A 24,373-nucleotide genomic window follows, 5' to 3' on the forward strand; every position below is an offset into this window, starting at 1 on the left:
AACACCTTCACATGGGTGCCTTATAATCTCTGATGTTGTGACTTAACACTGGTCTAGTGCTGTAATAGTGCCACTTAGGTTCTATCCACAATATGTGGTGGTCATCATTTTACTGTGCTTCATGGCATGGGTGTGGCCATGCTGCCTCAGTTCCTTCTGTGAATAAGATAGTGCCACTCCCAAAGTACCAATCTTGTACTGCATCGTGAATGCCACCAATGGGCGCTGGACTTGTACGGCTGTTCGAAACACGTATATGGTGTGCTTCTCACTGGGGGCCGGTGGGGGGGGCATCATGTTTGTGAGACTAGGTAGGTGTAATATGTAGGGATTTGTTTTTAGTGCTGTAAAGGAGTGTGTAATTTATAGTACTTGCTTCACGCAATCTTTTAATAGTGCTTATATTGGGTTTGGACCTGCAGGCCCCAACAGTAGACTGGCACCCAGTCTGTGTGTCAACATATTTTTATCCAAAAATGTGATCAATTTTGTGGGGTACTTTTATGTGTGCAAGGAGGGACACACACACATTGAATGATGAAGCAAACTATGTCATTTATTAAAGGATCTTCAACAATGTAAGATAAGCCAACTCCATAGCGACCCCCAGCGAGAAACCTCCTTCCAACTGCCCCATAGGGAATCAGAACTTCCATACCATCAGGCTTCAGGTTCCACCACATACTGAACATTGAAGCCTGGTAACTATGTACATGGAAACCTAGTAACCAGGTGGTGAGCAACTATATACAAGGATATGCATGTGCAAGCACTCATAACAGGTACCTTCCAGCACTTGGTACTATAATTAGTGAATGGCAGGGGGGAGGCACACATTCAGACAAGTTAATGAGGATAATGAGGATATGGTATTGCTGTTGGGCCATTACCCCATGGACCAGTGCACTGGGTGTTTATTTGAAAGCCATTGGAACTCCAATGCCTTTCTCTTCGCTATCTACGGGTTGGCGGCACTAAGCCTTTGTAAGATGGCGGTGTTGAAGTGACTTGTTGTACAACCACTTCAGTGAAATTAACAAGGGGGCTTGCACTCGTTTTATAAAGAACCCTGGAAGAACATAACCAAAGGTTGCTAAAGGTTCCTGAGTGCCTGAAGAGCCTGGGATTGAATATGTCTAATTTCTAGAATTCTTCAAGCCAAGGAAGATACGAGTGTCATATTGACTGGTGTTATCCCATTGGTATCAACATGCTGCTTTGCATACTCGGCAAGATAGACATATGAGAATAGACCACACCATGGAGGGTACAGGTCCTGAAGACCATATTCTCGTGCAGACGTGGACAAGTACTGCAAGTCATGTCTAATTTGCATCACCCACAAGACTGCCAGAAGACCTGCATTCTACCCCAAGCACCTGCAAATTGACCGGCCTATGGAGTCGGCGTGTATTGACTTCCTGGGTGTAGAAATGGGCAGTAGAGTAATAAAGAACATCCTAGTGATCAATGTTCATTTCAATTGCTATGCCCAGGCCTACACAACTTAATATAACAAATCCACCACAATAGCCAAAGTGTGTGGGAGAAGTTCTTTGAGCACTCCCAGTGGCTCGCCACACTTCATTCTGATCAAGGCTCTGATTTGTGAAAAGATGAGGCTTATCAGAGTTAAAGAAACCTGCACAATCCGTATAATCATCAGGGGATATGTAAGCTGAAAGATTCAACCAGGCATTCCTGGTGATGGGGGCACATCCCTGCAGTAGACTGAATACATTGAAGCCACCATGTATCTAGTTTGGTGCATGAAACAATTGTACCAGTAAGAATGCCAATGGCACGCTCGTTTCGTTCTCAGGCATTCTGGAGCAGCTTATCTATCCCTCTCCCCAACTATCTACCCGACTTTGCTTCTCCCCACCACTACTGAATGGTCTATCTTATTGGTCATCTACCTTTCTGACAGGCAAAGCACTTTGTCAACATAAACTATGGCAGTGGGCGCTATACAAATGCAAAATAACATAACACTGTAGAAGACTCAAACATCTCACCAACGTGAAGGAAGACTCAAACATCTCACCAACGTGAAGCAAATGATATGCTATGGGTCCTTAAGCACTCTGCCCAGTAGCACAACTCTTAGGATTATGTTCAAAAGAAGAAAAAAATCCTTTTGGTAACTATGAAATTACTGAGGAACCCCCCAAATAAATCAAAGTTGTTTTGGTTGCTTCTGTAGGGAGCTGTTACAAACTAATTGGCAAACTCAGATTTCTGACATACAACCTCTCCCAAACATTGTGGGAGGCCCTAGGATAGTAAGCAGAAGGGTATCTTGCTAGGGCTTCATCATGCTCGGCTAACCATGAGATTGTGGAAAACTCAAAGGTCTGACCAACGCTGGTCAATGACATGCTTTGGGTCCTTAAGCGCTCTATCCAGATGCACAACCCCATGGTTTGGTCAAGTAAAATAAAGAAATAAACTCTATTTTTTTGTTATCACTCGTCCACAAAAAAACACCCTAATGTTCCTTCCTCTGGCCAAGAGAGATGACACCTCTTAATCAAAGGAGAAATGGCATCTCTTCATGAAAGGAAACTGCAATTAGCCCCAGGGCAGAGTGATGGAAGGGCGTGGGGGCAGGTGTCCCTTACCTTTGACGAGCTAGGGCATTATCCTTCAAAAGAGTAGCCCCTTCATCTTGAAATCACTCCACCCAAGAGCATCAGAATGTGTTTCTGAAGCGGGTGGGGTTGGGGAAGGGAGGCAGGTGATGGGGAGGGGGGGTGCTGATGTGTGTGTGTTTTAGTTATAAGGATATGTTTGGCTATGGGCCTACACTAAACTATATTATCTATGTCCAGCTCTGCTATGTCCTGTCTTATGCTGTAGAAACATGTTGGTAATGTCTTGCTCTGCTGGGGCCAATGTGTTCTTTCCCCAAAGCTAAAATGCACATTAACTAGAATCTACCTGTGTGCTACTGTATGTACTCTATGTGCTCATTCACTCTGTCTGGAGAAGGGAGAATATGGTGTCAGTTGCATACTAGCTAGATAGGTCATGTTATATTATGTTGAGGTTTTGTTATACTGTTTGCCTTAAATGTCTTAATTTCAAGTGCCTTTGAAACAGCCATAAAACAGCAGGTATCAATTCACAAAACACACAACAACGAAAAAGATCGACTTGGAAATCTAATCTGTTAATTTGACCATGTACCCCTGTTTTGACCTAACATTCCTGCCCTCTATTAACAGTACCCAGTAACTACGGCCAAGGTTGAAAAGGCTGGATTATGTAATTTAACTCCTATAGGCACCCAGCCTCAGCGCATTCCTGCCTCATACACCAATATGACCATTACCTTAAAGACCTTAGCAAGAGTGAGGAACCTTCAGGAAAGCTGGACTGGGCGTCTGCTCCCTAGGAAATGGTCAAAATCCCACCCTCTGTCAAATGTGCCCATATTTCCTTACAGCTTTCCAGGAATCGGGGGAGTACATTTAGGGGCTTTGAGTGTCGTGCTTTTTTACCATAGTTTCTACATACCATAGCTCACCATACCACTGTGGAAATCTCAAAGGTCTGGTCATAGAAAGACTTTGGCCTCATTACGAGTTTGGAGTTAGCCATGGTGCTATGAGCGCCATGGCTGCCTCCAAAATCGTATCTGGGCCCAGGGTCTGTGAATGAGGAATTACCGGGTCATTTCAACTTTGGAGGACCAGGTAATTCCTCATTCACAAAACCATTCCCCATTCGAGCCCCCATAGGGCTCACTGGGAATGGGGATGGAGCTAATAATGGACCCGCAAAGGACGTCTGGTCTGACCAGACATTCTGTGCGGGTTCCGCAAGGGAACCTCGTAATAGGGCAGAATGGGTTTACCGGCACCATTACCGGTACCGGTAAACCCATTGCGCCAGCCTAGTAATGAGGCCCTTTATGTCCTTAAGGGATTACCATGATTTGATCGAAAGTGAAATGTCTGAGGGAGAAAAAAATTAGTTATTTGACCAAAAATAACTTTTGGTTTTCCCTCCCGCTGACATTTCTGACAACCCACCGCCCCCACAACCTTACTTACCTCTTGGCGGCACACCTCTTTGTGTGCCGCAGGCTCTTGCATCCCTCTGCAACGCCGGTTGCCTTCACTTATGTGAACAGGAGCCGGCGCCGCTGGGTCTTCTTTTCTTTCTTTCTTTTTACTTTATTTAATACGGAGCAGGGGACGTCCCTACAGCCCCCCCATGACATTATAGTGAACAAGGGTGTGGGGGACACCCCCATAGCCCTCGTTCACTATAATGACACAAAATGGGGGATTTATTCAAAATGTTCAGATGTAGTCATTTTCGTACAGCCGATTTTCAAATAAATCTCCCATTCGGTTTGTTGTTTTCAAACAAATATACAGATTCCGTCCTTAAGCACTTTACCCACCAGCCTACGGTTTTGGTAACCATGACATAAATGAGGAAACCAAAAAAGGAAAGTTGTTCACTCGCTTTTCAGGGAGCTTTTGTAAACTTGACAAATTTGGATTTCTGACATGCAACCCCTTCCTAATGTTGTTGGGGGCCTAGGGAATTAAGCGGAAGGGCTTTGCCGTCTGTGTTTTCACTCACCATGCAGCGAGTAAATTTCAGATATACCCCCCTGGCACAGCGAACACCTCCTCTCCAGCTATCTCTCCTCTTGGTGACACGCCCCATAGAATACAGTTGAGTCCCACGATACATTTGGTCCAATTGTACACCATCTTTTTCTACTCATACGTTGCTGTGCACCTTATCTATCCCTCGCCATCAAACCATCTACTCGACATTGCTTCTCCCTGCCATTACTGAATGTTCAATCATACATCGCTGTTGCCTCTCTGAAATCAAAGTACTGCCATAAACTAGAAGGATTAAGTTGTGGGAACGATCTAATGGTTGTGCGCTATTCTGCACTTTCGAAGTGTAGTAAATATATTTGAATTAAAAAATTAAGCATACTAAACCTATTGAGAAGGCATAGGTGGCGGCAGATGGACCTCAATCCCACAAACTTCCCACAAAGTTTGGAGCAATTCGACAAAGAAAGGGGGGGTTGGGAGAGTAACTTGCGCTCAACCATCAAGTTAATCAAAGTCCACTGAGGTAATAAACATTGTCATGTGACACTTCGAGTTCTCAAAATTAGAGTTGGCTTTATTATCCTTTGGCCAGCCGACACGTGTTTCGACCCAAACTGGTCGTCCTCAAGGCACACTCAAGTAATTGAAGGGCCCAATCCCTTATTAAGATACCACGTGCTGTTCAGCATCATATGGCGTGACATATATCAACATATGGTATGTTTGTTTCTTTTTCTAACACTGGACCACCAACACATCCGTATGTGTATGATTTCTATATGGAATATGTTTATATATTGATTTATGACCTACATAATATTGTGTTAATGGTATATTTCTACACAATGTTACTACATGTCATGGGTCATTGGTATTTGATGTTTATAAATGATTACAGCCTTGAGGACGACCAGTTTGGGTCGAAACACGTGTCCTGTTACAGGGATTGATCCCATTATATATCAATATCAGGCAATGCACCCCTTTTTCGAGTGCTTAGCAGGTAGGACCTGCAAGTGTCTTGTAGACTTTAACAAGTCATCACATTTCGGACTGACCAATATACAAATCATCAAAGATATTCTGAAGCGCTTTGCGTAGACCGCAGCATATCGATAATTCCTTTGATGCTGAACAGCACGTGGTATCTTAATAAGGGATTGGACCCTTCAATTACTTGAGTGCGCCTTGAGGACGACCAGTTTGGGTCGAAACACGTGTCGGCTGACCAAAGGATAATAAAACCAACTCTAATTTTGAGAACTGAAATTGTCACATGACAATTTTTATTACTTCAGTGGACTTTGATTAACTTGATGGTTGAGCGCAGGTTACCCTCCCAACCCCCCCTTTCTTTGTCGAATTACTGCCATAAACTGTGGCAGGAGGCGCTATACAAATGCAAGATAACATAACATAACATGTTCTTTGATGTTTAGCCTGGTTGTTTATATAAACCAATATAACCTTTGCTTTGGGGTTAACCCAGATAGTAGTAGGCATGAAACCTACTTACCTGAGGCCATTTATGCTAATAACTGGATCAAGCGCACAAGATTGTAAAACGGCTGAAAAGAATACGAGTGAAAACAAAAGGCTTTATGAAATGAAAGTAGGGGCATGTGAAGGATTTAACAGCTATGGAAGTCTTAGGGCCTCATCACCAGTTTGGCGGTAGCCCCTAAATGTGGCGGTAACGCTATGACCGCCGCATTTAAAGGTCCGCCCAATCTCGAGTTGGGTGGAAAGTTTGGAGTTTTACCTCTAGCATTTTGCTGGAGGTAAATCTCCAGCTTCCCGCCCTTTTTTGGCACTATTACCACCGGCACTGAAAAAACCCATAGAGTCATATGGACTCTTAAATAAATGGTGAATTACAGCCTTACCACTACTTGTGTTCCGGTGCAAATTGCACCAGACAGAGTAGCAGTAACGCTATTTGGGTTGGCAGCATCCGGGCACTAATACCGCCAAAGCTGTGATGAGGGCCTTAGACACGTCTAAACTTGATTGACTATCAATCAAGTTTCAACTTGCTCCCTTACTTTTATGGATAACCTTATGGTCAAATGAAAAGGCTGTCTTATCGTCAGAGACCATTTAGCCCTGGGAGAAAGATTTAGTTCACCCATGATAAAGTATAGTATAGCATCCGTTATTGATTTAGGTCTGTCCCACATTGTTAATGATGTGAGGAATATAACATCTTCTCTAAAGAAACATGTTTGTGATTACTTTAAAGCAAGAACTGAAATAATGTGTCGATGACTGAATTTACAAAATTAACAGTCAACGAATTGCTTCTATTTTTGCAAAGTTCCACAAATGATGATTTTTACCTTTTCTGGGTTTCCAACCATTTGATAAGAAAATAAATTAACAAATTGCATTATTGCATTTTCATCAACTGCCATTGGCAGCTAATAGGTCAAGGAAGAAGGAGCTGCTGCCACATTGTTGATACCAATGCGCTGAATTTAGGCCAACTTTATTGGTATCAAACCGTGAGTATAGGATAATAATCCAAATCCTAGTAAAGAAAATGTCATCTGCCACAAATCACACATACACAATCATTGGTAAAAGAAAAAAATTGAATTATAATTTTTTCAAAGAAATATTGGATTAGACATATAAACAGAGGTCATACATAATACATTGTGCTATACACATGTTCAATTCAAAGTAGTAATGTATTTGTCATTACCTAAAAATATTGGTATAAGACAATGGGGGTCATTATGACCTGGGCGGTAAGGGATACCGGGCACCGGTAAGGAGACCGGTGCCAGTAATCCCTTACTGCCCTATTCCAAGGTCCCTTGGCGGGGACCGTAAGGAACGTGTGTTCTAACTACACGTCCCTTACTGGTCCCGCTAAGGGACTAGGGCGCTAATAACGGGCTTGCAAGTTGCAAGCCCGTTATTAGCACCCTCCCCATTCCCATTGAGCCCTATGGGGGCTCAAATGGGAATGGGGAATGGTTTGTTCAATGGGGATTTACCGGTCCCGCCAGGGTCGGACTGCACCGGTAAGTCCCCATTGAACAACACCGGTGCCGGACCCGTTATTGGAGGCAGTCATGGCGCAAATAGCGCCATGACTACCACCAATCTCGGAATGAGGCCCAATGGTGTGGGAGAGCCACATTTGGGTGATGGAGGGAAAGTAAAAGAAAACCAGTGTGTGCACATGGATAGACAAAGCCCAGTGCTAAAAGAGGTTATGAGTGGTCAAGGAGTTGGTCTCTAAAGAGTTCAGAAAGTAGAGAGTTCTGTGAAGTTTAAAGACATAGAGAATCAAGCATCTATTGTTCAGCAGTTAGAGGGCTGAAAGGTTCACTTATGTGATCACAGTTCCATTTCCTTATTCAGCTGTCATTCACTTTTTCTTGAAAAACAACTCAAAAGCATAAACAGTGTCTACTAAATAGCTAGAGGTCAAAACACTTCCTTATACTATATTCGTACATGTTAGTTCTTGGAAGTGGACCCCCATTGGGTCTGCCAATGCGGTTAGGGGCAACAGGGCGTTAGACCAAGTTCGGGACAGAAGTCCACAGATGATGAGGGTGGGTGTAGATGTGTAAACTACAACTGTCCCCTTGTGGTGCCGTGTTTCGGTGGCACGAGAAAGAAGTGAAGCCACCTTCTTCAGGGCGGGATTATAGGACCCTGTAGGGAATATATGAGAAAGGAAGAATTAAAGAAAAAACAAATTAGTGGATTGTGTATGGGTGGGGACGTAAAATGGGCAAGAGTTAATTGAATATTGTGTTGGAAAAAAAGGAGGTCAGGCAATCAAAAGGAAACCTTATTCAACGGCAGACAAGTTTTACTGGGAGGGGTAAATGAACCCTAGATTTCAAGGCCGGTCCCTGCCACAGTGGCGGAGGCGGATCGACGGGCCTGGTAAAATGCCTATCAGTAATCCTGATTATTAAAGCAGGAGCAGTCTGCTCTTGTGGAGTGGGCTTAAGTAGCCACATAAGCTATACAGCGCTGAAAAACAGAAAGAAGGAGCGGGGTAGGAGGGATGGTGGGGAAAATAGGGGAGGGAGGGAGAAAGAGGAGAAACACAATAAATATGTGTTGGGAACGTATGAAGATTAATACATTAAGGCTGCAGGTGGCCTGACCTGATATGCAAACAAGTAAAAAGGGTAAGCGAACTGGGCAATGGGCATAGCCTTTGTGACACTTACCCAATGTCCAGATATGTCTGGTTCAGGTGAGGGCAAACAGGGTACCTCTCTTCATGAGGGTCTTCATCCCCCTGTGTCTTTATGCGCCCGTAAAGCCAAACAAATTATTAAATGTCGGGCATTCCTGTTCCAAAAATCCACATACCGGAGTGATGCATTATCTGAAAAGACATGGAGACCCAAGTCACCATACATGGGCGACCAGTTCTGCAGGTTTTTCCAGTATCATGCATGCTAGCACATCGAAAACCGATGTGCAAGAGGTAGAGTGCATAGAATGCTCAAGAACGCACTACATGGTGTGCTGGAAAATGAAACGTCAACTCTGGTTAAAGCTGTAAAGTGGCAGAGTGGCGGCATCAGCGCATGCTGTTCTATGGTCCAACAGCGCGCTAAATTGTTCTGTTGAACCGCTGCAAAGACGTGATAGTATTCACTTACCCAAACCTCCCCAGAGGTGGGCATGGTTACTATGAACCCGGTGAGGCGTTCTCGTTGCCATGGCAATCTAGCGCTAGCATTAGCATTGCTAGGTGACCGCGCATGGCCAAACGGTTTGGCTACAGGGTGTGCCATCTGTTGTCCAATGAGGATCCTGTTGCGTTCTGAGCGAGAGGGTGTGTGTTGAATATCCAATCCACACTCTCTCAGAGTCGCGAGCTAACAGAGCAAGCTGGAAAAATTCTGAGTGTTGTTTGCCTGTAATCATGCATCCATAGAAACTAATGTGCATGGTGAAAGGCCCATATAAAATATATTGGGCCTCATTACGAGTATGGAGGCAGCCATGCCCATAATAAGGGCATGGCTACCTCCATAACGGGTTCCAGCTCCGGGTTCTGTGAATGAGGAATTACCGGGTCATTCCAACCTTGGAGGACCCGGTAATTCCTCATTCACAAAACCATTCCCCATTCCCATTTGAGCCCCATAGGGCTCAATGGGAATGGGGATGGAGCTAATAACGGGCCCGTTAATTAACAGGCCCGTTATTAGCTCCTTGTTCCCCTTGTGGGACACGCTAAGGACGTCTGGTCTGACCAGACGTTCTGTGCAGATCCCGCTAGTGGACCTCGTAATCAGGCATCCAGTGATGAACGCTGCCGGTCCCGTACCCGCACCCTTCATTACAGGAGCGCCAGCCTCGTAATGAGGCAGATTGTCTCTTTAATTGTATCCCTAAATTTCATACAGTGTTGAATGCATACTTATATATAATGTTAGCCCATGACCGGAAAGTATGTTGGTGTCTGGTACACTGCTGCTTTAGCGTTAGCTCAAATAAGATCATAATGGAAAGGAAAATAATCGAAATAGTTCAAGTGATGTATTTATTCAATATTTGGGAATTTTGAATTGATTGATGCAAATTGATGCACTTTACAACATTTGTCTATTGTTAAATGTACCAAATAGATTATCTACACCAGCAATTTAGCAATTTAAAGGGGTAGTTTGGTCAGAAATGTTATTGGCCCAAACGATAGGGCATGTATTTTAGATCATACATCCATTGTTCTTAAAATACATTCCAATGCAACTTCCCTGAGTTTATCTCACTTTAACACTTGCAAAAACAACGGGACAGGTACTGCCATCTTGTGCTAATTTTATCCATTGATCCATCGTCCTAAATTCAAGTGGCCTCCCAGCACTAATTCAGATCACCCGCCCGTAACTCTGACATCCCTAGAAGCACATGCTCTATTTCACAAAGCCAATGCATGTCTCTTGTCAACGTCCTCTGTGTGCAATCTATTGACGAGTCTCCATGGAAATGCCAAGACTCCTTGTTCCTCGACAAGTGTAAACAAACCCTTTCTGATCACACAACGTTGGAGTTTCTTTTCCCTTTATAACCGTGTATTTCATTTCGAGCTTCCCTGACTTGTTTCTGCTCTGTTCAGCTATCTGCCAAGTACGACACACAGAGAATCGGTAATTATACTGCCTAAAATGTATTAACTAAGTAGTCGCTTTTCATTTATTATATTATGGACAAATGTCTTTACTAAACCATATTTAAACATGTGTCCTTGCAAACTTTTGTTTTTAGAGGTAAGATTTTATTGAGTTGTGAGATGCTCTTGACAACTACTGGACCGTGCCGGCACAGATCAACATAATAGAACAACATCTTAACAAAACACCATTTCCTACCCCATCCCTCCTACCATCTAGCCCCCCCTCATCTCATCCCTTTCCCCCCAGGAGTACTCTCAGATAGTGATTAACATAACAACAACATATCTGTCAAGACAAATCATAATGGTTCAAAGGACAAGTTCTAGGGTAGTTCCACCAAATTGAGGACTCTCTGCCTTGTTGGGCACATCAAGGCATTAAAGTCTCTCTGGACATAGTTCAAAAAGGGGGACCAGACCACTATGAAAGTTACAAGAGAGTTCCTCATATTAGCTGTGAGCTTTTCCATGGCAAGAGTGTCCCAGACTTTGTCCAAACACATAAAAACAGACGCCGGTTCAGGTCTCTTCCGTAAATGCAAAATTCAAAGTTTGGCCACCAGCAGGAGGTTTGCTATCAGCTAGATTTCCGCTGCCGTGCACATATGTTCAAGCTCCTTGCAAACTTTTAAAGTTTGAACCTATTCATCTTTTCTTTTCACAATGTGTTTTTGTAACATGGCTGTTACTTAGCTTGTCTTTCATTAACATTCAAGGTAACTGGGAAACCACTTTTCATTAATGTATACACACAAAAACATTTTTATTTACCTCACTGTTGTTTCTGTGCTTCTTCACTATTCAGGACCTATGGCAACAATTCAGCCCTACCTGTACGAGCCTGAATATTCAGAAGAGGAAATCCTTGAAAGAGAAAAAAGTCAAAACAATGTGGAATCAGATGTAAGTCATGAGGATCAATCACCGGAGCCTAAACCCAGTCACATTGGAACACTTTTCCACCTGGTGTACCTGCCATCGTTAAGAGCTTATGCTGTTGAAGAGAAACCTCTGGCTGCTTGTCCTACATTGCTGAAAAAGACATGCCACTGCTATGCATTACCGAGCTGCATGACTTCAGGGCCATCTGCCATACAAGATCTCTGTTGCGAATAGTGATGGTCCTTCTGCACGAACTTCGAGCAGCAGTTCGCCCTTGTAATCCAAGTAACGAGTAAGTTCACTCTATAAATGTTGTGTGTTTGACGACTGAGACAGCTAACATATGTTGATGCCCTACATCAATATAACTTTGATGGATCACTGACGAAATAGTTTTTCTGTAAATTGAATATATCACTCATTCTAATCTGAAACCAAAGTGTTCATCTCTAGATTTATCATCTGAACAGTTAAGTTTCTTTAACTTGGAAATATCTCCCAAACAATTTTTGCTGAAATGTGTGTTCACATTTCGAATTGATCCCTACTTGAAATCACAAGTACTGTCAGTACGCTGCACGAAAAGGTACATTTTAAAAGCATAACAATGCCTTACATTTTACAAGGTTGTGCAAACAATAAAAATGCAATTATTGGGTTAATTCAAGTAAACTATTTCTGTATCTCTTACACAGGTGATACAGACTTGTGGCATATCGTGCCTTTACATGGTGGATTCAAGGAAGACTGATATTTCGCATTTGACAAGTAATACCTGCCTTTGTGCTTCGAGCCATTCGTGATCAATTCCCCAGTGACCACAGACAATACTGTGGATTTATACAGACAGTTCCTCGACCACAGCAGTATAATTTGTAGTGTCATTGCCATCCACTTTACCAAACTAAAAAAAAAAAAATGTTTGTGTTAATCTGAACAGTTGGTAGACAGTTTTTGTAAGTCAGCAGTTTGAGGTTGAGGAACTTTTTGGTGATATCTTGTGGTTGTACCTTCGTGACCTGATTTGGTTCCTGTTTTGATACTTTGGTGTTGGATGTTTATCCTTACTCTTGTTGCATGGGTGTAAGCCACTACGGAGAGTATGAGTCCCTCTACTCAGCAGGAAAACAAATGGTTTGGGGGTGTGCCTACACCTAATAGTTGCGCCAAGATATATTATTTTCCTGTTATGATCTATCCATTACTTGTAAATGAAGATTCCAGGTCAAGTTTGTGCATAGAGTATTTATTTGAATTTTTAGCACTTAGTGGATGACACGTGTTTCGGCATAAGGACTCAATGGAATATAATACCGGCAAGACAAAGCCACTTAAACTGGATTTTCTTTAAAAGGGTAAGACTCCTCACATGAACCCCACTGTTTGGAAATAGTGGCGGCTAGTACACTAACAGCAGGAAAGCCCAATTACTTAGCACTTATTTTCTGTGCAGACACAGTAGTGTTAATAGCAGTTGTTATATACAATATTTTTCCCCTCTACCACCCCCACAGCTCCAAGGTCCATCTGGTACGCACACAGCCACATCACAACCCATCACCATATGTTATCACATCCTCATTCTCATGTATTCACTTTGGCTCACAGGAGTGCACGTGGTGTGGTATGCAGAAAATTATCATTGTTTTGTGGACATGTAAAATGAAGCTAAACCAATTCTGTACTTATATTGTTTTTCTCTCCGTTGGGAACAAACAGTAGCCCGGATTTGAAAAAGGCAATGCCCATATGCCGAAACACGTGTCATCTACTAAGGGCTAAAAACTCAAATAAATACTCTATGCACAAACTTGACCTGGAATCTTCATTTACAAGTAATGGATACATCATAACAGGAAAATAATATATCTTGGCGCAACTATTAGGTGTAGCCACACCCCCAATCCATTCGTTTTTGTAAGTCGACAACACGTCCAAACATCTAAGATTATTGTAAAAGATTGGTGTGCTTTAACAAGTTTAATGGCCTATCGTGCTCTCCTCATCCACATTCAACCCTCTTTCACTATCAATGGCTGTTCGCACCAGTGGGCGTGCACTCACAAGGGGGCTGGGAGAATGGGAACGCTCAAGGTGCCGAATACCATGTACTCCACAAAGGGTTCTTTTGCATGGGGACCCTTATCCATATGGCCAACCCAGACCCAGTGTCTCCAAACTCCCCTATGAAGACCCTGTCCCTGAAATCAACATATGTCTGTGTTCTTTGGCTTTGTTCTGGGCCTATTGTGCTCGCCTCATCCACATTCATCCTCCTCCACTATCAATGACAGTTTGCATCTGGGGGCGTGCGCTTGCAAGGGGGCTGGGAGGATTGGAAAGCTGAAGTTGCCGAACACCATGTACACCACTAAGTGTTCTTTTGCATGGGCACCCATATCCACATGGTCACCCCAGACCTGGTGTCTCCAGACTCCCCTTTGAAGACCACGTCCCTGCAATCAACATATGTCTTTGTCCTTTGCCTGTGTTCTGGGCCTATTGCGCTCGCCACAGCCACATCCACCCCCCTCCCCAATCAATGACAGTTTGCACACGTGGGCGTGTGCTCGCAAGCGGGCTGCACTGGCGGTATTGAGGAGGTCAAACATTGTCATAGAGGCCTGGTGGGTGTGAACAAACATGTCAGACATTCACATACACAGCCACTTCTGTAATCCTTTATAAACCATGTGGGAGTTAAAAATAAAAACTTCTGTGAGATCGACAACGGATGTCACCAGCTCTCCACTTTTTACCCTGCTTACTATTCGGCTCATCTGTTCTTCTAAGTAATGGTAAGTCAACTTTTTCTATTGCTTTATACTCAATGTACACTCTATTCTCATTTCATTTTATTCAAAAAGTCTACACCATTATTAACCGTTCTATGCATTTCTATCTCAGTAATTTGCACAAACATTACAGTGTATTGATTTCAAATGTAATCTTTCATAGTGCATGTTTTCAATGCATGTTTGCTTTAAGTGGCATTTTTTATAAAGCACTTTTTTAAAATTATAAACGGAATTTGATGTTTGATTTACTCAGTGTGATACTTTTTTAATAGTAATATTTATTTATATTTCTCTTATAGATCATAGGGAATTCCAACAATGCCTTCTTGTATAGTTTTGGGTTGTACAAATAACATCCATGTTAAAAGTCAGAGTACAGTCCTACATGTATTTCCAAAGGATTTAAATTTAATAAGAAAATGGCTCTTGAGCTGCAGATTTCCAGTGTCTGAAATTGAAAGCAGAGCTAAGGATGTTTTGGATGACGTGAGGGGCAATCGATTCCATGTCTGCAGCCTGGACTTCTTAAAAGATCTGTATGAACAATCACAGTACACTAAAAAGCGTAGCCCCAGACTCCTTCATAAATTACTTCCCAATGCAGTTCGAACTGCATTTCAGCACACGCTGCCCCAGGATGCTGAATTTTTACATTTACTTTACCATTTTCTAAATTTGCCTGTATAATATGTCTTATAGATGACCACTCAATATATTGAAATAGGCTGTGAACAGGTAACATAATGAACGGTTTTCAGTTTTTGGAGAATATTTACATTGATTTTATTTACTACACAAGTTTCCTTCATGACCCAATGTACTGTGGTTTGTAAATTTGAACTTTAGATGACTCTCTGTATCCCTACTTTAGAGATACTCGAATAGTTCAGTGCAATGGGAGCTGTGAGAAACCTGAAGGTGTCTCCCTAGCTAGTCTCTGGGGATCTGTCATCCCGGTGGCCAGGACACGCCATCATTATTGGATCCAGTAACTGGGGTTGGGCCATTGAGGGAAGATTACCTGCATGGGGGCTCCTCGGAAAATGGGACATCGACAGGTGAGACGTGGTATCACCCTACCTTCAACACTTTTTCCCCATCCTATCACGTAGGACATCCAAAACCACTGCACCCCCCTTCCTTTTCTGACACATACACTTTCACACAATGCAAAGGACAACGGACTAACACAAGAGCCGTTTACCTAAGATTTCCCAATACAAGGGTCAGGCAAAGTCAGGCAATTGATCAGAATCACACACCCCTGACAGCCCTTTCCCTTCCCCACAGGGATAAAAGGTGGAGTCAGAGAGCACAGTGCGAGCAAGGTGAGAAAAGCGATCACGGCAGACAACACGACGAGACGGCTAATCGGGTATGGCAGTTCAAAAGAAGTCGAAAGGGAGCAGGAATCGAGAGGGTGGCGAGGAGAGAAGTGGCCTTGCCCTTTTCATCCCAGGCCCGCGGAACCTTCGTGAGTGAGAGAATCGCAAAGTGGCAAGTTTGAACCAAGTTTAATGAACTGTGTAAAGAAGAACTGTAAAAAGTGTTACGGGGAGACCATCCCCAGAAGAGGGGGTACCCGGGGTGAAGCCATCCCCCAAGAGACATATAGTGTCACGCACGGCGGCCGTTGGCAGCTGTGGAGACGCTGGCGTTTGAGCGGCCATTGAAATGAGCCGTCACGCCGCCCGCGTCCGACAGCAGCAGTCTAGCCTTTCTGCCTCCCGGCCAGCGGCTGTCCTTTTACGTGCGCCAACCCGGAAGCCCGCACGTTGCAACCTACTCGCGTTAGGCTTCTGGGTTGGTACGCTGCTGTTCTATCCTCCGCGGCTGCTGCCGCTCGTTACCTCTCTCTCTCCCTTTTGCCTTCCTGGCTATCTTTCTTGTTCTCTACCCGCCTCTCACCGTTTGGAGCACTTCTCCTCGCTCCACTTGCCTTGGTTTACTCTCTGTGCTTCCCCTGTCTCTTTCCTCCTCTGCTCATTCATTTTTTGCCTTATCTCAGTTTTGTGGTATTCCCTTGGAGCTGCTCTCCCCGACTCTACTCTTTGTGGGGATTACGACCACTTGGACCCTTCTACCTCACGCAGTCCTGCCTAGGAACCTGCAGTCCTCATTCAGCAAGGAAGGGTTTTTTTGTGCCTTGTGGCTTTTTCCCCTCAACCGGTCTGCCCCGGTTCGGGGGCCCCCTTGGCCCCGGGTCTGAGGGGCAAGGTGGCTTCCTCTCGAGGCAGACCCCATCTACACTCAAGAGAAGAGGCACTCTGGAAGAAGAGATTTGGAATCAAACCAGACAAAGAGACCGCAGGTGAGCAGGAGGGGGTGAAGGGTAACCTGGAGTTTGGGGTGAAGTTGCTGATTCGAGGAGTGAGCGTGACATATAGAACAAAACTTTCTGCTTATTAATTATTTTGTGGAACTGTGGCTAAGAATTGCACGGGGTCTACGCCCATAAGAGGGAGGGCCAAGGGGTGAATCATTACCGCCCCATTGCTGTGTGAACTCTGAGTCAAAGTAATGAGCAGGGTCAACGCCCAGAAGTGGGGGAACCAGGGGTGAATCCATCACCCAGTGAACATTGGAACCAAACTTTCATTTGTTAAAAGAACTTTTGTTTTTGTTAGTTGAAGACCTCGGGTCCTCAAAGGCAAGAGACTTTCAAGGAAATGAGACTTGGCCATCGGCGGTCCTGAGAGCTGCCATTAGAACTGTTGTCTCGTGATGGAGAAGCCCGAGACTGTACTCTGCTCTAAGATCCCACCTTACCCCGTGCTCAAAACATGCGGAAGGGAGACCCAGGCTACCACATCCTGACGTATTATTTGAGAACACTTCTTTCTTTTCTTAAAAACCATCTCACACCCTTTTTGTATTGGTTGTAAGGTTTGGCAATAGGTTTCTTAGTATAGGTCCTTTTATTTGGCACAATGCCACTGAGACTGTCTTATTTACGGTTTTTCCCATCTTAGATTTAGGTTTAGATTAGGCATTTTTCCAACCTGCATACAGCATTCATTGTTCAATAAACACCCTCGAACTGTGATCACTTGTGTCTGTCTTACTTGTTTCCACCATGAGTATCTCACAGAGCCTTTCCAAACCCACACTCACACTGCATCCTTTATAAATAGGTAATTTTTTAAATGTCGACGGTCTTTACATAGACTGCACTGATGGAATTAGAGTATGTTACTATGGAGGAGACCACAGACATGTCCAACATTCTAATAGTGTGGCCAAGCAACTTGCGCACAACCTTTTTTCAATCGTTTTTGATGCGGTCTAAATTATAATACTAATGTCCATTTTCTATTGAACAATGGTATGAATATATACATCGATTAAGGGACCGTGATGCTACATTGACCACTATTCCAGAGTCAAAGTCAACCTCACTCACCTTTCAAGTAATTTTTTTAGAATATTCCTTCAGATGCGACTATGCAAAATATGTATTTGCTCAAGTTCAACTTTAAAACATATTCATTATTGTTATGTATAATATTAGCTTTTGATACAAACTGGCTTTGTCAATAACCATCTTTTACATGTAATTTTTTGTTTTGATGTTACATCTTTATTATTACAATTACTGTCTTATTGGCGGAGGTTGGAACTACAACAGCGTACTATTCTACTGCAACCGATCTGGAGGATGAGGCATGAGAAGTGATCATTTATTGATTTATACTAATAGTTACTGATTAACAAAATCTTTTTTTACATTTAAGATAACTTATTTATTTGATCATTTGCAATACTGTCAGCAAATTGTAAAGCATCAGATCAACAACCTTGATATATTTATCGCAGAAACAAATGCAACAATGAAAGTAACCCTTCAGAAAAATGTACTTTGTCACTGATTAAATAGACCCTTTCACTATATGAATGGTGTATGTTTTTGTTTATATACTTTAGCTGCTTAGCGAAAAATTGAATCAGTGAACCAAAATAACATTACAACACATTAAAGGGTCCACAATTTAATCAATATGTTTTGCAGGATGATCTTGCACCAAATCCCTGCGACATCTCTAAGGTTATCAGGTACAGTTTTCAAATATGTCCATTAAAAATGTTACATGTACACAGTGTTCAACATTATGTCAATACTAACTTAACATTTTTAATCCGATGATTAACTGTATCTTTTTACATAGTTTAACTGACATTGTATGATCGACAATCATTAATCATTAAATCAACTTTCTCAAGAAGTATTTTGTGAGATCAAAGATTTTACCATTAATCAATGTTCTTTGAATTTGTTATGTACTCGAATTCTGCTACTGAAGCGGTCGAAATTGAAGCGATCCATGGACAAGAGGTATACATGAGATATTGCACAAATATCAGCTATCATCCATTTTCACTCTGATGTAAAATTTTAAATGTTTTAATGGTTTCCATAGTGACAAACATTTTGTATACATGTATAAATGATTGATTATGTGGGAGAGCACATTTGAAGGTTTATACAAATTCAAAATGCTGTTTTTCAGCTTGTTCTGGTGGTCGGCAAATCCAATTTGATTATTTCAGGGAAAATTCGGAAAACAAGGGTACATAACAGAAAGATTTTTTTCAAAATAAATAACTTTATCAGTTATTTCATTGATATTACAGTTCCATGTTGTAATTCATATCATCTGTATGTGTGCTGTAAATGAAGCATATTTTTTTCTCTTTGATTAAAGGCCCAGGAAGAAGAGGCGCACAAAGACAACTACACAAACTAATGCTGTCACTTGCCAAACCGTTGTCACTTGAGAGCAGCTATATTTTGAGGCTCAGCATGGTCCTCACAAGATTCAGTGTTGTGATGTCGATGGCCAGTGGTCGGAATTTGAATTGAATGTCAGGAGTGACCCATGGAAAGTAACCCTGGATCATTGTTGCAGCACACAACGGCACCTAAAAGAAACAGGCAACACAGAAGATGTATCAGAATTGCTTTCAGAACCGCTCACACAATCCACAGCTTCTGGAAAAAATGCTATCTAAGAAACATACAAGGTTCCCTGATTCCCCAATACATGTGGACAAATCAGAAATTTCAAACAGAGAAATAACAGAAGCATCTTCACTAATGATAGACGATTGTGCTCGTGATGTGGACTTCACTCTTCCTAGTGTTGAGGACTTATCCACCACCATGGAATCGCAAACCACTATATTTCTGGATGATTGTCTATTAAAGGAACCAAAATACATTTTATTCGACTGCTGCCTGATCAAGATTATGAAAATTATTAAATGTGTTCATAAATTGCATAGGAGCCTTTGTGGGGAGCCATTTGTGAAGTTTACTCGTGTAGTCAAAGGCACCAACCTGAAGATCAAGGGTAGTTGTGTACACCACCATAACCCATTTTCATGGTTTGCTCAACCTATACTTGGAAAAGTGGCAGCAGAAAATGTACTGTCATGGTCATGGAGTCAGGGGCACAGGCATGCAGGGGTCGCATGCACAGGAGACCTGTGTGGACACTGTCAAGGCGCCCTTGGCACCAGGCTCATGAACAACAGTAAACAAGAACATCCATTTAACACCAAAAAGCTTTTTATTATGGATATAGCACTTCAGATGCATTAACCTTGAACTTTCCAACCATTAAGCATCAGACATTAACTTTGAACATTCCATCCATTAAGCAGCCCTAATTGTATTCTTGGGTGTGGCTGCTAATGGATTGCCTTTGCACATGCTCACTCTCTAGGAGTGGCAGAGTGTGGCTGGTAAACCGGCCATAATGGCGTGCCCGCGATCTCAGCTATATAAGCTGCCCCGATCCTCAAGACAGACTCTTTGCGTTATTCTGCACTTGCAAGCAGCGTAACGCTCACCGTCACCTGAGGTCAGACTTACCTTTGAAGATCCTGCTTCCTGGACAACCTGCTTCCTGCTAGCATACATACCAACTGGGGAAGCTGTTCTCACCTGTGCATCTCTTCGGCAAACCAAGTATTCATCTTTACACTTTCTGGAACGCCGATATCTTCATCTTGGCACCGCAGCACGACATGCTCCATTGTCGACGGCAGCGCCTGCAAGGAAAAACAGAACACAAGGTTAGACATCGAAAAAACAGTCATTTTAAGGTTGCGCTTCACCATACTTCGCGCTTTCCTTAAACCATCACTTACCTGCTGTTGAACATTGCGGTAGCTTCCATCTTCCATCCGGCCGCATCTCGCGTCTCACAACTGCATTGAGGCCGCATTTCCATTTAAGGGAAGAAAACAGAAGAGAGACATTATTGCTGGCATAAATAGGAGCAACATATAAAGACATTAAACAGAACGAACAGCATCACAAGAGCTCAAGAAAGGCTTACCAATCTTAAGGAGAAGCATAGTCGCTGGACTGGACTAATCCTTATCAGGGATCAGTGAAGGAACTAGATCCCATTTGACGCACCCCTGCCAGAAGTAGCAGGACGCAGAGCTTATCTTCCATAATTCACAGGTGAGCTTTATGGGCCAGCGTATGTTCACAGAAACCGTACTTTGGGGTGAAGGGTTTGAGAGGTACAACAATCACAGATTGGCACACTCACACACTCTTATCGCCACACAGTAGCAGTATCACCACGTACCACCGCTCACAGCTTTTCTACTGAGGGAGAGGCCTGAAGGGGGTGATTCAAGTTCAGGGAGGCCTGCAACCGTGCCCCAACGCCTCAGCAGCGACCAGGTGAGCGTAAAATGTACTTTGCTCATCTGCTTTGTTTAGCGTATCTCAAGTTTCTTTAAAAAAAACAGTACTACAAATGTCAGAAGGATTTCTTGTCCCCCGCTATTAGACAGGCATGGACACTCAAACAGATGTCAACGGACAATGCTCTCGATGGCAAAAGGCTCTGACTTGCTGGTTATGGACAGTGTGACAGTCCAGGTTGTTCTGTTAAATACTGCACTTACCACTTCCAAGACATGAAAACCAAAAGAATTGTGAGTTCAGTCGTATCTGAAAGTACATCTTCTGTTGCCATGACAAAATATGGTTTTATGAAATCCATTCAACTTCTGCAAACCAGAGGAATGCAAAGAGACCTGATAGCCGCTGACAGGCACGTTTCAATAGTCAAGGACTTGCGAGAGCAGTTCCCAGACATAAAGCATCAATATGATGTATGGCACGTCATAAAATCAATTTAGAAAAAAATACAATTACAGCTGCTGGAAAAAAAGGCTACAGAAAACTTTTATTATTGGTCACAGTCTATCAGCCACTATCTTCGGTGGAGCTCAAAAACTTGTGATGGCTCTGTAGATATTCTGCTTGAAACTTGGCATTCATTGATGCACCATTGTTCTGACATACACTATTGGAAAGAAAGCAAACATTTCCATGAATATGCACATGGACCATTGAGCAAGGAACAGGGGCATACGAAAAGGTGGTTGGTTCCAGGCTCCCCTCCTCACACAGCACTTGAGAAGAGTGTGTATGACAAAATGTTTTCAAGAGACATTAGGGGACTCTCCGAGTTGTGCCATACTGGAGATTTGGAGGTGTTCCATTATATGTGCCTAAAGTACAGGTCTAAAAGGTTGCATTTTGGCATAGACCTTGTGAAGGCCAGAACAAGACAGGCTGTACTTGCGCACAACGAGAACGTTAGAAGGTGTGCGAAAACTGAAGGTGTCTCAACTGTTAGTCCCCGGGGATCTGTCATCCAGGTGGGCAGGACACGGCCATCGCTTTTGGATCCAGTTCCCAGCAATGGACCAGCTGGGAGGATCACCTATATGAGGGGTCTTCGGGGAGTAGAAGTGGGACACTGGACGGCGAGAGGCAGTATCCCCTTCCCTGTCACACCTTTCCCCCATCCTACCAGGTAGGATACCTAGGAACTCAACCTCCCCCCTTTTCCGACATGAACACTTTCTCACGGACAGTTCACCGTGAGCGACAATGGACTAACACCAGAGCCATATACCTGACATGTCCCAACACTGCGGTCAGGCAAGGTCAGGTAATTACAGATCATTACACACACCTGACTTCCATCACACTTCTCCACACGGATAAAAGGTGAAGCACGAAAGCACACACTATGTGAGGCAAAATACACGAGGAAACAGCAATTCCAAGATGGCAGTTTAATCCAAGGAGAAGGATGGCGAGACCGTAGAAGGTTGCAAGAAGGGACACTCCTTGACCTATAAAGAGCGTTACTTTCAAGATCCTTGGAAAGTAAGAAACCGAAGACCAGGAATTAAGGCTGATCAAACCTGCACAGTGTGTCGGAGGTAACCGCGCCTCTCCTGCTTTGATAGCCAAAGTGGGGAGGAGTGATTGCCACTGTGGTACTCTCCTTGGCTCCTACAACAAAGCGGCTTCCGAAAAGGCAAGACAGCCAGTGTGTCAAAAAGACTGAGACCAAACCAGCTTGTGTTTTGAACCAACGTTGCAAGCAGCAACATTGTATAAAGAGAACAGTGTGTGAAAGCGTTTGGAATGAGCAATGCAGCAGTAATTGAAAGGCAAAAAGAATTACTTGAACTTTATAATTGAACTCTGGGGAAACGAGAAAAGATACCATGCACAGAGTGGTCCAGCACCACGTGGGTGCTCATTCGAAAGTCTCAGTTAGGTAAGCAACTGATGCTGAGTGTGAAAGAAATATTGAGATCGATGTGTTCATGCAAAGGGTCAAGCTAAACCATGTGCACATTCAAATGTCTTCGATAGTTTAAAGTAAATCCAATTGGTCCAAGCCCGGCTGAGGGAGACTGATTAAACCTTGTTTTGGAAAGGGATCTGAGCCAAGAAGAGGGGGATCCAATGTTGAAGTTTTAGTTTGCGAAAAAGGATCTGAGGCCGGCTGAGGGGGATCCAGGACGAACAACCAAATTGAATACTGTGAATACTAAGAAGAACATTTGTGTGTTGTTTATTTCGGTACAGCAGGCCCTCTGCGTCGAGACTTATGAGAAGTGAAGAGACTTGAACACATAAGGGCTTGAGTTTTGTGAACTGTGAAAATGGAAATGTATTCTTGTGCCGCAAAAGCCAGAGTGTGCGCTTTACTCGAGTGAACTGCCTTGCCGATGCTGAAAACGTGGGATACGGCCCACTTATCCTGACTTATCATTTTGTGAACACGTCTTTCTTTTTCATGAACTTCAACCCCACACTATTTTTAATTTAGTAGTAAGGATTGGCAGTAGTTTTTTTGTGTGGGCCCTTTTATGTTGACAAGACTCCACTAGGACTGCTTTCTTTATTATTTGATGGTTGCAGCTTGCTCCCATCTTTAGATTTAGGTTTAGGTAGGTGTTTACTATTGCCACCATGTGTTCCTTACAAAGGGAACAAGCAAAATCTGCAGGAATTTTTGGGATGCCACGTTACAACAGGGAGTTTACCAAAAGAAGCAAACAGTAGGTGGCAAAGCCAATCTTCCAGCAGATGGATTTTGAATTTGGGAAAGATCTGACATTGAATGTGCTGGCCATGCAAACCAATGGAATTGATCCAGATTTTGTTTCCAGGGCCCAGTCTATGCCACAGAACATTGCAAAAGAGGTTTGCCCTCCCAAATTTGAACATGTGTTAAGGTTGACATTTGAATTTAGGGTATGGGTAAAGGACCAGATGGTGAGTGCTATGTCCCCTAAATACCTTTTGTAATGAGTCTAGCTGCTTCGCCAACGTCACAAAGTAGATGCACCCATCAGCACCTACTGGGTACAAAACAGTAGATATTGTTACGCTCACCTGATATCCCCGGGGGCGTCTGGAAGGCTCTGAGATCTGGATCCCTGGATGCGTAGTTGCCCAGTGCTGAATAATGAATCTGCAATTACAGAAGGGAAGATTTGTGATAATGGGTGACTCTCCCACCTCCCTCTGACCGATTCCCTTCCCACTGGGTTATTTTCTCACCTTAGTTATTTGTAGGGTGAGCTAT

The sequence above is a fragment of the Ambystoma mexicanum genome, chromosome 8, assembly GCF_040938575.1.
Source record: "Ambystoma mexicanum isolate Mex_15411 chromosome 8, UKY_AmexF1_1, whole genome shotgun sequence".
NCBI lineage: Eukaryota > Metazoa > Chordata > Amphibia > Caudata > Ambystomatidae > Ambystoma > Ambystoma mexicanum.